This window comes from Felis catus, chromosome X (assembly GCF_018350175.1).
Source record: "Felis catus isolate Fca126 chromosome X, F.catus_Fca126_mat1.0, whole genome shotgun sequence".
NCBI classification, from domain to species: Eukaryota; Metazoa; Chordata; class Mammalia; order Carnivora; family Felidae; genus Felis; species Felis catus.
This window is the reverse complement of record NC_058386.1, coordinates 103,903,410-103,916,838: the sequence shown is the minus strand read 5'-3', so window position 1 is coordinate 103,916,838 and position 13,429 is coordinate 103,903,410. Positions and strand designations below refer to the sequence as shown.

Here is a 13,429-nt window from a genome sequence, read left to right as displayed (position 1 = left end):
ACCTATCAGAATGGCTCAAATCAACAACACAAGAAACAACAGGTGTTGGTGAGGATGTGGAGAAAAGGGAACCCTCTTACACTTTTGGTGGGAATGCAAACTGGTACAGCCACTCTGGAAAACAGCATGGAAATTCCTCGAAAAGTTAAAACCAGAAGTACCTATTATCCAGTTATCACACTACTGGGCATTTACCAAAAAAGTACAAAAATATATATTCAAAGGGATATATGCATCCCGATGTTTATAACAGCAATATTCACAATAGCCAAATTATGGAAGCAGACCAAGTTTCCATTAATAGATGAATAGATAACACAGATGTGATTCAGCCCTTTAAAAGAATGAAATCTTGCCATTTGCAATGATGTAGATGGAGACAGATAGTATAATGCTAAGTGAAATAAGTCAGTCAGAGACAAAGCCATATGATTTCACTCATATGTGGAATTTAAGAAACAAAACAAATGAACAAATATTAAAAAGAAAGGGAGAGGGAGGGATACAAACCAAGAAACAGACTCTTGACTAATAGAGAACAAAATGATGGTCACCAGAGGGGAGGGGGATTGAGAGATGGTTGAAGTAGGGGATGGGGATTAAGAGTACACATATCTTGATGAGCACTTAGTAATGTATAGAATTGCTGAATCACTATATTATAAAACTGAAACTAATGTAACTCTGTATGTTAACTGACTAGAATTAAAATAAAATTTAAAAATAAATAAATAAGTGAATAAAATTATCTTATCATGTAGAAGTGATCTATATTGGTTAACATTTCTGTTCCCTTGTTCTTCCTAGATCCTCAGAACACTGTTTAAAGATGCACATCTTTGAAGAACAATTATATTTCAGATTATATTCAGCATAATCTCATCTATAAAAGAAAATGGAAGGCTTTGGCAGTGTCTATATATACATTGTTGTATCTATTTACAAAAAAGCTAGTTGTCATCTTACTGAAAGCATTGTAATAACTCAGAAAATTCAGAAAATTTGTAAGCTTTTGAAAATATGATATTCACTATGTACATACTGGGTCTTCATCATTGTTCATTAAGATTCTGGCCTGAATGCTCCAGCTAGTCATGTTGTGAGATAACTTATATTCTGATTTCATTCTAGTTATTTTGAGATGTCATTAGATCTTTAAAATCTATAAATTTACTAAACATTTTACAACAAATATGTGTTTTTATTCTGTGAATTCTCTTTGGATAATACATTTCATGAGTTTAACACTATGAAATAAGACTACTGAGTTTTCCAAATCATGCCCCTTAATTTTAAAGTCCTGGGATTTAATGAGGGGTTGCCTGGGTAGCTCAGTTGGTTAAGCATCCGACTATGGCTCAGGTTATGATCTCGCAGTTCTTGAGTTTGAGCCCTGCGTCTGGCTCTGTGCTGAGAGCTCAGAGCCTGGAGCTTGCTTCATATTCTGTGTTTCCCTCTATCTCTGCCCCTCCCCTGCTCTCACTCTGTCTCCCTCTCTCAAAAGTAAAAACATTTTTTTAAAAATCAACAAAATAAAAAAAAACAAAACAAAATAAAGTCCTGGGATTTGATCAAACAATCTGGTTTTGCTTAGTACATAATATTTCAATTTTTATAGATTTCAGAACTATCCAATCTCAGCTTCTGTCATATGTCTTTCAAGCAATATTATTACATTCAGAAAGTCACAAAAGGGTTAAATATAACAATCCATAGTAAAATTAAAATTATAATCACATTCTCTATAATTCAGAAAAAAAGTAAAATATCTAATGTTATCAACCTTCAATTAATATACCTATTGTAACCACATAAAGTTTTCAGAGTTCCCACTTTGGGGTGCCTAGGTGGTTCAGATGTTTAAATATCTGACCTTGACTCAGGTCATGATCTCATGAGATCTCATGATCTCATTTGTGAGTTTGAGCCCCGATTTGGGCTCTGTGCTGACAGCTTAAAGCCTGGAGCCTGCTTCAGATTCTGTATCTCCTTCTCTCTCGGACCCTTCTCATTCATGCTCTGTCTCTCTGTCTCTCTCTCAAAAATAAGCATAATTTTTTTCTTTAAAAAAAGTTCCCATTTCATGGGCCTATATTCTTTGCTATGGTTGATACTTCCCAAGGTTCTAATAAGAAAGGATAATAATAATAGTAATGAGGAAAAAAAATGTTGAACTCATAAAAACAAAATATAATGGCGGTTGCCAGGAGCTGGATGTGGAAGAAATGAGGATGTGCTAGTCAAAGGATAAAAACTTTCAGTTATAAGATAAATAAGTTCTGATAATCTAATGTACAACATGGTGATTATAATTAAGAACGCTGTATTATATACTTGAAATTTGTTGAGAACACATGTTAAGCATTATCACACACACACACACACACACACACACACAATGTGAGTAGTAGATGTGATAATAACTTTATAATGGTTATAATTTCACCATGTATACATATATCAAATCATCACACTGTACACGTAAAATATATTACTATTTCACATGTAAATTATACCTGAATAAAGCTGGGAGGAGGGAGAAAAAAAAGAATACCACATATGATTTCGTTCTTTTAACTGGTCAGGCATTCTCCAAAAAGTGTTACCTTTATCTCATCTCATTTAATCTTCAAAATAATAATTTTCACAATAAGAGTGTAAATACTAGAATATGATAATTTTATGGATGAGGGGGAATCATAGAAAGTATAAATAATTTTATCAAGGACATACAGTTAGTAAGGTTTGGAGCCAGAATTCAAACCCTGGCAATATGGCTCCAGTTTTGGAACTCTTAATCACTATCTTATTCTACGTTATCAGAAAGTACACTCTCCCAAAAGATACTGGCTTGACTTTTGGCTAAGAATACTCATGATTTAATGAAATAACAGGTTGACTCTCTTGTCTCCACAAACTTCTTATTTCACTCAGTTTAATGAATCAACAGATAAGAAGTTAACATATCTTGCATTAGCATTAATCATAAACAAAAAGGAATGGAAGATAAGAAAACAGTTAGAGGTATATGGACTAGTAGACATACATACAACATGTCAGTTGCTTGGAAGAAAATAGTGAGAAAGACCTCTCTGAAAGGAAATTAATTGCACCTGGAAAAAATTCCATGCACTCTATTTCCCCTCTTGTCTCCAGAAATGTAAGCATCAATATTTAGTATTGTTTTTAATTTCCATAACTAAAGCATCTGTCAGATATTTTAAAACAAGTATAGGAATAGAGTCAAATAAGAATATGAAGGACTAGAATGCAATAAAGGAAAGTTTAGTGTACCCAAATTTGCTGGGTTTTGGTCTTCCCCTTCTTGATTTGGCAGTATATCAAGATATGAACAAACTAAACTAAGGAGAAGTTCTGCACAGCATTTCCTCTCTATTCTTCATTTTCTGAATGCACTGGCCAAAGATTTTTTTTTAATTTCATACATCATTTACAATTAGCTGTCTTTCTCTGTAGTCATTGCTGACCTCAGCCTATGCACAAAAAGGAGCACAAAGCAACACATAGACACACACATTTGGCATTGTCACAGTTAGTGCAACCTAGTCCAAGTCCACTGCACTATGACACTAGCTATAAAAGTCACAGACCTAGAATATAAAGTGCCCAGGAACTAATTAATCTTTGTAATTGTTTATCAAAGCAAGTTGGATATGTATGTCAATTCAAAATAAGTCCCCAGTATTGTGGAAGTAATAATAAGTAGCTGAAGGCAGAAGTTTTCCTTAATAGTGTGAGTATTGGTCATACTTGATATTTACCAAATTTAGCTATCTCATATATTAGACTCTCTTTCAGTCATTGAAGTTTAATTTTAAGCTTTCGTTGAGATAAGAAATGATGATGAGAAAAATTTCATTTACTTTGGAGTTTGAGGTTACTTTTAAAACCCTTTGTTTACTTGTTGTACTCTTTTTTTCCCATCCCAGTTCCTCTGTAGGGAGAACAAAACCACTGAGTTTTTTAATAGTTATTGGTTTACACCACACTATACATCCTCATAATTTGCCCTTTGGGTAAAATGATTATCTTTATGAAATATATGTGTAGGACAAAATTAGCATGACCCATGTATCAGGGTTCTCCCAAGAAGAACAGATAGGATCTATATATCTATACTTATATTTATATCTATATACCTATATCATCTCTATGTATCTATATCTATCATCTATCTAAATCTATATCTATATCATCTATATCTAATCTATTGAGAGAAACTGATTTCTTTAAGGAATTAGGTCACAGGACCATGCAATTGTGGAAGTCAACAAGTCTGTAATCTGCAAGGTAGGCCAACAGGATAGAAATTCATGTAAGATTTGATGATGCATTTCTGAATCCAAAATCCGTAAGACAGACCAGCAGAGTAGAAACTGCAGCATGATTTCTATGCTGAAGTCTTGAGGCAGAACATTTTCGGGGAACCTCAATCTTGGCTCTTAAGGCCTTGAACTGATTGCATGAGGTTCACCCCCATTATGAAGGGTAATCTGCCTTAAATTCAACTGATTGAAAATTTTTATCACATATAAATATATGTTCATAATAATTATACAGATGTTTGACTATATAACCAAGCACCATACCTGAGCTAACTTGACACATAAAATAACAAATTACATCCCAAACACACACAAACACATGCACATACAACACCGGCTTCATTATCACTGTGTTCTAAACAACTGACCTAAACATGTTAAATATTTAAAGAAAATTTTATATGTCATATTTTTAGTAATTAAAATTTATGAATTGCTAAAAATTAAAACTTTCCTTGGTGGCTTTCTGAGAGTTATTCTCTTTTCACTGAAGCTAATTATATGACAGTTAATATGCTAATCTACTGAGAATGAAGTTGGATTCTTATGAGTAGGTTTTCTTTTCTACCATTTATGGGGGTTGAGATTTCCAAAATATCTAAAATGCTTAGAGTTTTATATTTATCTTACTGGAAACTGAACAACACACCTTGAACCAAGCTAAAAACCTCTCAAAATAAATATCATTTACCTAATAACATTTTGGAAAAGAAACAACACCAAATATTTGATGGACTAGTTTAATGATTGAAGGGTACAAGAATGCTAGCACTCCATGATGCAGATATTCAGAGCCTTGGATAGTTTACCTATATAAGTCACTAACAATGTGATAGCAGATAGGTTTTTGTATCCACTACCTGCTATATCTGGATCAGTATCTGTTTGAAAACTAATTTGATAATATTTAGAATTATTAGTTAGTGGCCAGTGTCCTTCAATTATCTTTGAAGTTTATGTTAATAATTTTTTTTCTAGACAAACCAATTGCTCTTTTCAATAGGTTACCAACTTTATCAATTTCTTTTAGAAAACTATTTTGAACATCTTGATCAAAATCTTACTTCTATCAATAGCAAACTAAGGCTACAATTTAGCTTAATCTCAGGCAATTAAAACACACACTTTATTAAACTTCGGTCATGCCCATTAAAATTAATTGAGACCTTAGCCCTTTGCTAGACTCTTTCTTAATGAGCTTGGAAGAAAAGATAATAAATCCAGCAAACAAGACCCTTCTTTAGTGACTATGGTCCATATTAATTTTGGCTGGTTTAAACTAAAATTAATTGTATATTCCCACTTTAAGTTTTTGTGATTATCTTCCAGGAAATGCATGTGTGCTTTTCAAAACTAAGAAAGTACTTTATGTGCCAAAAAAGAAAAACAGTGTTGAGAAAATATAAGATAAAACAATTTAAAGGAATAGTGTTAAATTAAAGGTCAGATTTTGCTAGTTAAAAAGACAGCCTATCCAGTGGATTATTAAAAGCTTCATTAATAGTCAATGAATTGCTGGATGAAGTCATACTTTTGCACAACTGCTAAACCAGGGACAGAATTTATTCACTTAATTTAAATCTTATGCTCACAGTTCTCGAGTGATTTCATTAGACAGATTAACTGACTTGCACATGACAGAGTTTTCCTCTTGGAGTTTGATATATTTCATGCACGTTTATTTATACAGAGAACCCAAAGCAACCTGTACTTCTAATGTGATTTCTGGATAACTAGATTTTAGTTACTGAGGGGGCTAGAGAGTTGAGACATATTGTGGGCAGAGTCTCTTAATCTCCTGTGTATATACCTAAATACTGCAATATTGGATTCAATTAACTCTCTTTGTGTTCAGTTTACAAAATTTCAAAATAAATTTCTATTTCAAAAGATAAAAAAATACTATGATATCACAAGAATATATGACCACATTGCCAAATCCTGATAAAAATAAAAACTCTTTCACCATGTTTATAAGAGTATTCATACATTCAACCTAGCAATTATCATGAACATATGTAAGCACCTATGTGATTTTAATTTATGGACACTTAAAATCCACAGTTCTGACCCTGACCTTCTCTATCTTCTGAATAGTTAGAAATATCAGTAATTCCTTTTCTTTCACTCAATTAAATAGACAGAATAGAAAAACTGAAAAACTGCACTGTGCTTTCCTTAGTTTGTGTTCAAAGAAATGGGAACAAATTATACACTATGGAAACATCAAGCTTTCTGTGCCAACGTTAGTGAATCAAGAAGTGTTTCTCTACTAAATTATTTCACTAATCTTGGACCATCAAAATCTATTCTGGCTATTACTATGCTATTGGAAGTGTAGATCGATATGATGTGATGGATAGGCCCTTAGAATATCAGTGAGGCCTGTATAGACAACACAACAAAGGTTTTTGTTACAAATCAAGAAATCAATATTGAGTATCTCGAGGGTGCTTTGAGGTCACAGTATTATGGGAGGAGTTACCCATTCCACACATGATGAACATAAAGTTTTACTTCTTCCTACCAAAAATAGAAAGCTAAAAAACAAGGACTAAAGCATCTTCCTGTATGACAAATAATCTTTCCCCAGTCTACTGACTTGATACACTTTGTTATTCAATATATCACACAATAAAAACAATAATGTTGCATAGTGCATCTGCAATGGATGCTTGGACTGTATTAATATTCACTGAGTTATCACATTAAAACATGGTTTTATATAGGTACTAAGGCAGAAAAAATCATGGTAATATATCTTAAGCTCCTCTTTCTCAACATTGAAACTGAATAGTATCAAAACTGTACATAGTGAATAATCAAATATTGTAGTCATGAATTGCCTTGAAAAAAGTAAGTACTGGTATATAAACAGTGTCAGAGATTTAAAGCAGATTCTTCTATCTAGCAAATGAGATCACAGCATATAAAAGAAACAGTAGTTTTGGAAAATCCTAAAGTGCTCAAAATAAAAACATAATGAGCTATCTGTGTTGCCTATATATAAATATCCTGTTAAAAAATTCTTTGAATAAACAGGAACATATACTATCTTGAATACAAGATGCACTGTGAAAAGTATATAAACTTTGCTAAAATCCTTTCTCCCTTCTTTTTAATGAGTGATCCAAACAACCAGTTCATATAATAGACATTTCAAAATTTTGTAATTCTTTGGTTTGTTTATAGGTACATTGTTTAAATTATTCTTAAGAATCATAGAAAACTACTAAATCTAAATAACATGAATAAAGTTTTGCATATTCTCTTTCAGTTCATCTGACTGTGCCAAGGAAACTTCAAAGAAGCAGAAGTCAAATGAAACATGTGTTCATTCGCATTCTTTAGCAGCACTGCTTGGGCCGGAGGCAGTTTGCAGGGTGCTGGAGCTGTGGCTGTAGAGAACAACTAGTGGGTTCAGCGTATCCCATCAGGGTCCCCACAATGCTGAGTGCTGCCAGGGAGTCCCATTCGCATGGGGTGAAGTGTTCGTCCTCTCCAAATGATCTTGGATCTAGGAATTGGGAAGCAGCAGATTGGGTTAATGAAGAAAGAAAACAAAAGTTCTTAAGACTTATGGGAGCAGGAAAGAAAGAACATACTGATCATCTTGTTGGAGGAGATCACAAATCAACATCTCACTCCCAATCAGGGGAAGAAGACAAGAAAATTAGTGAAGAACTGGAGTCTCAATATCAGCATAGTATGGACAGTGAATTGTCAGGCAGATATCAATGACTTTGTGGACTTAGCTTCAGTGAGGTAGAAGATCATGATGCAGAAAGTGATGTGGTTGGAGATGATGATGATGGTGATGATGATGATGATGATGATGTTTTACCTGATACTGAAAGTCCAGATAACTCTGATAGTGATTCAGAGTCAGAGGAAGAATCTGATGAAGAACTCCAAGCTACTGAGCCACCTTGATGTAGTGGAAGATCCCAAAAACAAACAAACAAAAAAGATGCAAAAAGCAACTGTAAATGTTTGTTAAATCCAGTGGTTCATAACTCCCACTTAGTCTTTGTTTTATAAGTAAGCCTTATTGTTATAATACACAGTAGAGGACTGCTTATACAGCACAGACCTTTGTATTAAAATTGTTAAAAGGCCCTTTTCAATAATTACAAAGATGGCTTTAAAATGCCATGGATTACACTTTTATGGGCTTGACTATAACTATTTGCATGAAGAGTAAAAGGTGTATAAAATAAGAAATACAATACTCAATTTCCTTTCATATTAGCATCATCAAACCTCTAATCTCACCTTTCTACCCCTTTCAGATAGTTATGGGGGAGACACTTTTTTTGTGGTAGTTGTTTCATCTTTATTGTTCCTTCATATTTTTCTCTCATAAGAAAATATCAGATATTGTGATATGTTCATGGAAAATATTGAGTTATTATACTTTGTTGTAGAATTGTTTTTCATGGATATTTCTGCTGCCAATAACAATCTAAGTTGTTTACAAAAGATTAGGTGCTTAGTTTGCTCTTACTGATTCAGCTCTACTCTTTTGGACAAAGCAACATGAGAGCAAATACTTTCACACCTGTTAGGATGGAGTTGCAACTATCATACATTTGGAATGTTATGATCCCAAGCAGTCTTTATTTATATACCTTGAGTTACATTGTATGTTAGTTTTTTTTTTTTAAATAAACTCTGGTCAATTTTTACAGAAGAAGTTATTTCTCTCATCATTTGGTCCTATCTATTTAGGAATATGTAAAACTGGATTTTTTAAGGTAATATGTGATCAAAGTTAATTTTATTCCTAAGGAGTAAATAAAGAAAAAGTAGTTTCCCATAAGAAAAAAAGAAACATGTTCATTAACCTCACTTTTTCATAGTTGATGTGATTCTGTACATTCAATAACTATCTGATTACCTCTTCATTTTAAAGAAAGAAATTATTTTCACATATATAGATATTAAGGAGGAAAAATATAACAAGAATACACCAAACATTTTACAAATCCAGACTTACACTCATGTAAACTGATAAAATTTCCTGAGATAGTGTAAAAATAGTGAAAAAGAAAAATTGAGAATCTAACCCTTAAATAGTTTAATCCAATTAGAATGAAGTACATTTCAAGCCAAACATTTTCTTATTGATTTCCTGTCTGGATGAACTATCCATTGCTGAAAGTGGGGAATGAAATTCCTTTTTATTATTTTATTGTTGTCTGTTTCTCCCTTCAGAGTTGTTAGTATTTGCTTAATATGTTTAGGTGCTTCAATGTTGGGTGCATATATATTTAAAATTGTTATATCTTCTTGATGGATTGGCCGTTTTATCATTTTGTAATGACTTTATCTTTTGCTACCATTTTTGTCTTAAGGTCTATTTTACCTGATATAAGTATAGCTACCCCTGCTTTATTTTGGTTTTCACTTGCATGGTTAATCTTTTTCCATCCCTTCACTTTGAATCTATGTATGCCTTTAAAGTTGATGTGGCTCTCTTGTAGGCAGTATATAGCTAGGCCTTCTTTTTATGCACCCAGTTACTAGGCCTTTTGAGTAGAGAATTCAATACATTTACAACTAGAATAATTGTTGATAGGTAAGGAATTACTAATGCCATCTCATTAATTGGTTTCTGGCTGTTTTGTAGTTCCTTTGCTCCTTTCTTGCTGCCTTCTTTGGAATTTTTTTTTTAATTTTCTATAAGGTGTATGTTCAAATTCTCTTTTCTTTATCTTTTGTGAATCTACTATGGCTTTTTGCTTTATGTTTACCATGAGGCTTACATAAAAACATCTTAAAAATATAACAATCTATTTTACACTGATACCTTACATTCAATCACACACAAAATTCTATCCTTTTACTATCCCACCTTTTACGTTTTTGATATCACAATTTATCTCTTCTTATATTGTTTATTTATTAATAATTATGATACCTATAGTTATTTTCATATTCTTGTCCTTTAACCTTTGTACTATAGTTAAGTGGTTAATATGCCACATTACAGTGTGAGAGTATTCTGAATTGAATACACAATTATTTTTATCACTTTGTTGTTTATTTTCACGTTACTAATTATCATCCTTTCATTTCAGCTTGAAAAACTCCATTCAGCGTTTCTTGTAAGGCAGATCTAGTGGTGATGTTCTCCCTCAGGTTTTGTCTGGGAAAGTATTTCTCTTTCATTTCTGAAGGACAACTTTTTCAGAGTATTCTTGGTTGGCAGGTTTTTTTTTTTCCTAGTACCTTGACAATGTCATTCCACTCTATTGGGGCATGTAATATTTCTGCTGAAAAATGTGCTGATAGTCTAATTCAGGTTCTTTTTTAAGTTACACTCTTCTTGTCTCATGTTGCTTTTAAGATTCTCTCTTTGATTTTTACAGTTTTTTTTATAATGTTTCTTTTTTTAAATTTTTTTCATTTATTTATTTTTGATAGAGAGACAGAACACAAGTGGGGGAGGGGCAGAGAGAGAAGGAGACACAGAATCTGAAGCAGGCTCCAGGCTCTGAGCTGTCATCACAGAGCCTGACGTGGGGCTCAAACTCACAAACCGAGAGATCATGATCTGAGCCAAAGTCGGACACTTAGCCGACTGAGCCACCAAGGTGCCCCTTTTATAATGTTTCTTGATGAAGATTGTTTTGGTTTGAAATTATGGGGTGACCTATTAGCTTCATGAATTTGAATTTCCAAATTTTTACCGAGATTTAGGAAGTTTTCGGCCATTATTTTTTTAATTTGTATTTATTTATTTTGAGAGAGGGAGAGAAGCAGAGAGAGAGGAAGAGAGAGAGGGAGAGAAAGAATCCAAAGCAGGCCTTTCACAATCAGCACAGAGCCCAGCAGGGTGCTCAATCTCATGAACCGCAAGATCATGACCTGAGCCAAAATCAAGAGATAGGTACTTAAAACCAACTGAACCACCCAGATGCCCCTCAGCCATTATTTCTTTAAATAAGCTTTCTGCCCCCTTTTCCCTCCCTTCTCCTTCTGGAGCCACAATACTTCAAAAAGCAATTTTTTTAATGGCATCTGATAGATTACATAGGATCTTGTCAACTTTTGGTCATTTTTTTCTTTGTTTTCCTTTAACTTGTAATTTCAAAATTTCTGTATTCCAGTTGCTAGATTATTTCTTCTGACTGATCCTTCTGCTGTTGATGTTCTCAATTGTATTTTTAGATTCATTTATCGAATTCTTGAAGTCCAGAATTTCAGTTTCTTTTTTATTATTTCTTCTGTATGTTAAACTTCTCATTTTGTTTGGGTACTGTTTTTTTCTGGTTTCGTTGAGTTGTCTGGATTTTCTTATAGGTTATTGAATTTCCTTAAAACAGCTATTATGAATTTTTTTATTGGGTAAATCAAATATCTTCGTGTCTTTAGGGTCAGTTTCTGGAAGATTATTGTGATCTTTTGGTGGCATCATGTTTCCTTGATTTTTCATGTTCACAAAGTCTTGTGTTGCCATCTTTCCATTTATAGTAGCAGCCACCTTCTCCTGGCTTGACTAATTGACTTCAGGACAAAAACATACCTTCTAGGGTTTGTGAGTCTTTCCCAGACCTTCTATGGATATGCCTGCTTCACTCTTCCTGTTCCCTCTTGTGGCAATATTCTTAAGCTTGTATGTCATCTCATGACCCAGGAATGCACTAGACCGAGTGCTGACAAGCCTTCCATTTGCTTTCCCAGGGACAGAGCTAAAGCTCAAGTCTGTGGTCTCTTTCTGACAGATATGAGTACTATTTCTGCCTGTGCTCACTACCCATTTGCCAAATCTTACTCTGACCACCGTTGGGAGTGTGTACAGACAGCTGCCCAAAAAGTAGGGCAGTGTGTGAGTGAAGTATGTATAGTGCTAGGTATACTTGTTACCCAGTTGGGGGGTTCTGTGGGTGAGGCACCTCCAGAAGCTTATTGGTAGGATTCTTAGTGGAGTCTGTAATGCAGTTAATAGAATCTGCATCCCACTACTAATGCCCTCTGAGAGTTCTATCTCTCCTAGCCTCTTTTCACCCCCAATCACGCAACTCATGACTCAGTAGTCTGGATGGGGTGATACAGAATTGGGCTTTTTTGGCAATTTGCCATACAGCCGAGGAAGTCATGCACTTACTCACATGTTCTCCCTTTCCCCAGAGGGAAAAATCATAGGCCAATTAGTTGTTTCTTGACATTGATCTGTGCTACCTTGGAGGAGGGGAGATGCAGTTAAGACAAACTGTACCTCTTACCCTCTCCAATGTATTCAATCTCGTATATATCTCCACGATGTACTGGAACTTCTCTTCTAAAAATCTAGACTTCCACAAAGGCTCTCTTCTCTGTGGGCAACTATCTAAGACAGTGATTTCTAGGAGCTCCTGGACCATGGCCAAGAGGTTCTGGAAGCAGTTCAGGGGTCAATGCAAGGTCCACAGCAGGGAACACGGTTTACATGCCAATTGTCTGATTTATAAGTGGGCAAGAATCCTCTTGCGTCCCTTGGCATATTGCGATGGATCTCACCACTCACACAAAATAACTTTTGTCAGTGGAGGGATGACGAATTATTATTGTTGAGGGGTGGATCCAGTGAGAGACATCTTATCCAGCCATATCGCTGACATCACTCACCTCTCTTTCACTTTTAAAGAATAATTTCAAGGAATATAGAATTCTGGGTTTTGAATGTGGTTTTTATATATCCATATTCCTCTTCCCTTACTGGAATGATTACTGAGGAGATGCCAGATGTATTTCTTATCTTTATTCCTCTATTGGTAAGGTGTTTTTTATTTAAGCTTTGTTCAAGATCTTTTCCTTTATATTTAATTTTTTTTTTTTTTTAGTTTGAAAATGATAAGATTATGTGTGGTTCGGGGGGGGGGGACATTTATCTTTCTTGAAATTCTCTGAACATCCTGAACCTGTGGCTTGTTGTCTCATATTAATTTGGTGAAATTCTTAGTCACTTTTGTTTCAAATATTTATTTTGTTCCTTTCTATCTTTTCCTTATGGTAGTTTTAAGATGCATATATTACACGTTTTGTAGTTTTTTTTAATGTTTATTTTTGAGAGAGTCAGAATGTGAACACGGGTGGGG

At 34.1% G+C, this 13,429-nt stretch overlaps 1 pseudogene; it reads left to right on the top strand.

Annotated features, from left to right (window-relative positions):
* Positions 1-7,793: 7,793 nt before the first annotated feature.
* LOC101099444 lies at positions 7,794-8,362 on the top strand (annotated as a pseudogene).
* Positions 8,363-13,429: the final 5,067 nt, after the last annotated feature.